Consider the following 6,049-nt stretch of genomic DNA (forward strand, 5'->3'; position numbering starts at 1 on the left):
GAAGAAAAAAAAGGATAATGAAACAAACAATGGTGTTTATAATTGAAATCTGAAGCCATTCTCATTGCTACTGATTTTACTGAAAAGTTGGTGCTCTGTGCTATGTGCTATGTGCTATGAGCTTTTGCTTTTTAACTGTGTGGTGAATAACAATCTAGGAAAGCATGAGTCAGTTTTTACAGGTTTGGCAGGTATACACTGCAGCCATGATTTACAGTCTCTGCTTTCTTTGTAATGGGGGTTGCATATCCACATTTGTCTTTAGCAGTTGCACCAAATTACCCTGATTTACTTTCCATTAAGGACCACTGAGAACAGATGCAAGCATAATTAAAAGAGAAGTGCCATAATTTTTAATGGCAGCACAACTAGGTGGGAAAATGACTAAACTCTATAATCAGCATGCGTTTAATCTTCCTTGCATGTATTTGAAACCCCATAAACAAAAAAAATTACTAAAAATGCTAAAGCCTTTTGGTTTTAAATGCCATAAATTTGTCTTCAAAGCATTATTATTGTTTCGATTCCCTGTTTGTAAGTTATTGTAACTCCATAAATGGTAAATAAAAAAAGTAAAAGTTCAATCAAGCATGAGATGTTGATGAGAGAAAAATGGTATGTGAGACCACTCAAAGATCACATGTAGCATATTTGAGTTTACAATTGATTTCATGCTTTTTGCTTGATGATAATCCTAACAAACTATTGCTTCCGGATTTGCTTCGTTCTCCACCACTTTTAAACAAACTTACGCCCGTTGGTGGATTTTTCGTTCCTCAAAAGCGAGTGGCTCGATTGCTCTTGTAACCACACTCTGCTAAGTTACTTGGTGTTTCATGGGCGTTCTTGAGCCCTCTGTGTGTCCCAACCGGTGTAGAAGGAAGCAAGATGGTGCTATGGCGGTTATTTCTCTTCAAGCAAGGACATGGATGCGGCGGCAATTAGAGGATGAGACGTTTTCCTCTTGGTGGCTGTAATTCTCTAGGGTTTGTTTATTTCAATTATGGGCTCCCAACTTGTTTTTGGGTTAAGTCTCTTAGAGACTTTTGTTATCTTATGTTTGGCCTAAGTATCTTATTTTCCGGGCCTATTGTATTGTGATGGATCTTTTGGGTCATCTAATACAAACTTTATTTTTCGGATAGAAAAAAATAGATGCGAAGTGTGGAAGAACGAACATCTAAGAAAACCTAAACGTACACTCTGGTTGTTTGTTGTATTAAGACTATTCAATGGTATAAAATCTTGAGGCAAACACTTGATATACAAAATTACAAATAAATCACACATTCAGGTATTTTCTATTGTCAGCATTCGAACTCTGAACATTCAAGTTTACGACTCATTTCATGCTTTGTATTAAAATCGTGTGGCCGAGATAGAAATTAAAATGTAAAAAACAAAAACACATTTTCTAGTTTTGTACTAGAAATTTAAGGAGAAAAATAACTAAACTTTATACTGAGTTTGTTGAATTCATCTTCTCAGTCTTTAAACTGCTTCAGTTCCTTCAACCTGTCATAAGAGGATGCAAGATAGTTTATTCGACTAACCTCATCCTTTAACAATGGATGACAATATAAACACAAGTAATCCTGGCTGGTCTTATATTTCTTCTCAACTCTTTTCATAAAGTCTTGGAACTTTGGGCTCATTAGCATGTGTTTAATCTTGCTCCAGATACAAAAAAAATTACTAAAAATGCTAAAGCCTTTTGGTTTTAAATGCCATCAATTTGTCTTCAAATTAAAGCATTATTATTGTTGGGATTCCCTGTTTGTAAGTTATTTTAACTCTTTAAATGATAAATAGACAAAAATAAAAACTCAATCAAGCATAAGATGTTTATGAGAGAAAAATGGTACGTGAAAGTGTAAGACCACTCAAAGATCACATGTAGTATATTTGAGTTTACAACTTATTTCATGCTCTCTTCTTGATGATAATCCTAACAAACTAGATACAAACTGTGGAAGAATGAACATCTAAGAAAATCTAACTGTACATTCCAGCCATATGTTGTATTAAGACTATTCAACCGTATAAGATATTAAGGTAAACACTTGATATATGAAATTACAAAGAAATCACACGTTCTGAGCAGTTGAAGCTCATATTGGTAGAGCTTTGCATTTGCTATGTTAGAAAGTTTTTCTTCTTTGTTCTTCCTCATTCTTCCCTAAGGCAACTGGTGCGCTAATCTCAAGCGTGAAAATGTGGGTGCAACCCATACCCGGTCCCTCTATATTGGCACATGACTCTGCCTGGGAGATAATCCAAATACCTAGATCAGTCGGTCCCGCAACCATTAGGGGATTAATGAGATGAATCTTATCAATACTATTGTGATCGATGATATGTTACACATCATAGAATCAAATGCTATTGAATTTTCTTTGGGCTCTAACGAGATCGTGCACATATATTTCGTGATGAATGCCAAAAATGAAATTTCTTGGCAGTGTCATGGTAGAATTTGCTAAGGAACGGTCAACAAAATATGCGGCTTGTGAAATGAATGGTGAGTATTTGTGCTTGCATCCGATGAAGATTAGAATGGCAACAGATGTTAGCAATTTGAATGAGGTGGTGTTTAAAAAATGATAAAAGAATAAAAAACCAAATTAACAAGGCAAATACATCCATCACTCCTCTAATTAAGTTCTCAGAAAGACATCCAGCCAAAAACATCCATGATTTCTCTTAGTTCTCAGAATCTCAGCAGTCTCAAGAGAGTCATACTCACGAGTCATGTTGTGAGTATGACTCTAAGCCCAAACACATTTATGACTCCTCATAGTTCTCAACAGATTTCTCTTAGTTCTTAGAATCTCAGCAGTCTCAAGAGAGTTGTGCTGTGAGTATGACTCTAAGCCCAAACACATTTATGACTCCTCATAGTTCTCAGTAGTCTCAAGAGAGCCTATTGCAAGTGACTCCTCTAAATGCAAAAAGATCCATGACTCTTCTTGCTCGTCATAAGGCAAAAAGATTCACGACTTTTCTTGGTTCTCAAGAGGCTCAACAAAGTCCTGATGCGACTATGATTCCTGGTTTTGTGTATGTGACTCCTCCAAAAATAAAAAAATAAACGATGATGAGGCAAATTCTCAAGGGAACATTCAGGGAGGATAACATTTGCCATCGTGTTGCTCTCTTGTAAACCAGCAAGCAAAATCACATTTTGCAATTAGCTTTGGTCAAATTTAAAGTTCAGATATATTAGACTCCCATCTTTCTCTACAGTTAGCTTTGGTTGAACCTAAACTTAAGTCTTTGTAGCTATGATTTGTTGTTTTGAGTTATATTTAGAATCTTCACTTAACATGTGCTCTTTTACGTATATTTGTTGAAAAAAAAAATCACACGTTCTAATATATTTCAGGCATTTTCTGTTGTCAGCATTCGAACTCAGAAAATTTGAGTTTACCACTCATTTCATGCTTTGTGTTACGATCGTGTGGCCAAGATAAAAAATAAAGTGTAAAAACAAAAAGACATTTTCTAGTTTTGTACTAGAAATTTAAGGAGAAAAAATGACTAAACTCTATAATGAGTTTGTTGTATTTATCTTCCCGGTCTTTAAACTGCTTCAGTTCCTACAACCAAGCATAAGAGGATGCAAGATAGTCGATTCAACCAACCTCATCCTTCATCAATGTATGACAATAAAACACAAGTAATCCTGGCTGGTCTTATCTTTATCCTCAAGTCTTTCCATAAAGTCTTGGAACTCTGGGGTCATTAGCATGCGTTTAATCTTGCTCACATGTATTTGAATCCCTACCCGAGATACAAAAAAATTATTAAAAATGTTAGAGCCTTTTGGTTTTAAATGCCATCAATTTGTCTTCAAAGCATTATTATCGTTGAAATTCCTTGTTTCTAAGTTATTTCACTCTTTAATAGTAAATAAACAAACAAAAAAGCTCAATCAAGCATGAGATGTTTATGAGAGAAAAATGGTATATAAGACCACTCAAAGATCACATGTAATGCTTCTAAAAAAAAAAGATCACATGTAGTATATTTTTGTTAGGGAAGCTGTTAAAGATGCTCGAAGTAAACTCTAGATATATGAGATAATTCAAAGATCACATGGAACGAACATTGAAGAAAACTTGATCTCATCTCTATTCACTGTACCTAAACCCTAAACCCTAAACCAGAGCCTCTCTCTCTAAAACCTAGAGAGAGAAACCCGATCTGAAATTCAAGTCCCCTCCTCCCCCATTCTCTCACCCAGATCTTGATCCATCCGGATCTAGATTAAGGGAAGAAGAGTTGGGGGAGGTCTCCTGCACGGGCTTTGTCTCTATTCACCTCCATCTCTACTGTTCATCTTCTTCCTCTAGCTTTACCAGCCTTTTCTCACCCTTGGTGATTTTGTACCCTCTGTGGTGTTAATCCTGGCGATGTCCAGCACGGGAGGACTTTGTTCCTTGATTTCTCTCTTCTTTTCTTCTATCTGTCAATCAATCCCATACGTTTCCAGGTCAAAAATCAACCAATCCCTCAACAAATCTCCTCTCTCTACCCTCAACCTCCAAGGGGGCTCTTATGGCTGCAATTACAAAGTGCAAGTCACTTACCTAGGTGAGTATGGGTGCTTACGCATGGGTTTTCCACCCCCCCATTCTCCATTGTTACTGTTCTTGTTCTGGTTCTATGCTTTGGATCTTGAATCTTGTTCGGCAGTCATGTTCTGCTCTTGGTCTTGATGGTGGAGAAATTGAGTTTGTTGTGAGGGATCTCATCCCTTTGGTTGTTGATTTTCTTTTGATTTGTAATTTGGGATTTGAATGGCAGCGGTTTATCAGCACGGAACTTCTGGCTGTTCTGTTCCCCGCGATACGTCGGCGGCGGCGGCGTGCGGCTGGCGGCGCGAGTTGGATGGCAGTTGCTAGGGTTTCAGTAGTGGGCTGGGCCTCTTATCGGGCCTATGCTTTAGGTTTTATTACTTTAAGGATTGATTTCCTGGGTCTGGCTCTCTTGGAGCTCAGGAGGAAATTAATTTTCCTTTCTAGTTCTTGTCTGATTGGGCTTGTCCAACAGATTGGTTAGGTATTTGTATTATCAGCCCATTGGGCTAGCTTTGGGGCAGCTTAATTGACTGTACACTTCTCAATAGATGTAGGTTAAGACTATTTAACTGTATAAGATCTTTAATTGGGTAAACAATTAATATATGAAATTAAATCACACGTTCTTAGATAATTTCAAGTGTTTTCTATTGTTAGCGTTCAAACTAAGAACATTAGAGTTTACCACTCATTTCAAGCTCTCTGTTACAATCGTGTGGCCGGCATAAAAAATAAAATGTGAAAACAAAAAGACATTTTCTAGCTTTGTTCTAGAAATTTAAGGAGAAAGAATTGATTGATAGTCATTATTAAAGCAAGAGAGCAGAAACGCAGAATAAAGAAAGTTGCTGATAGATGTATAGTTGTAAGCATGGGGTGTCGGTAATTATTTTACTGAAAAAAGGCAATGTATTTCATACTCAATGAACTTGACAAGCACAACCAAAATTTACAGGTTCGACAGTTTTATGTCGGGAAGTCATGATTTAGAGATTCTTTTCCTAATGTACAGATTGCTATCAGCCTAAGCTATTATCACTTCTTTATGTTGCTAATTACATATACACAAACTCAGTCCGAAACAACAAAGATCCCAAAACCAACCCACCCAGCATCACAAATGATCATAAACTCCTTTTTCAGTTTTCAAGGAGGCAAAGTCATACTGCCAAAAGAAAATGAAATTTTGACGTGCCCTTGTTTCCTTCTCGGCAATATATTCCACAAAGATTTCTTGATTTGGACAATTCCTACTTCAGAAAACCAAGCAGCCACCATGAAAGATGGCCAAACAATCAACCATTCAACCATATGGAAAGGAAAGCCATATTCACCATAAAATTAAATGCACGAGATCCAGAGGAATGTTACTATATGCAGACTGATCGATCGATCAGTAACAAAAACAAACTATGACGGAAGTAAACATAGCAGAACTTATATTTGTCACATTTCACAAGCTTCCT

Source organism: Rosa rugosa, chromosome 5, assembly GCF_958449725.1.
Source record: "Rosa rugosa chromosome 5, drRosRugo1.1, whole genome shotgun sequence".
Taxonomy (NCBI): domain Eukaryota; kingdom Viridiplantae; phylum Streptophyta; class Magnoliopsida; order Rosales; family Rosaceae; genus Rosa; species Rosa rugosa.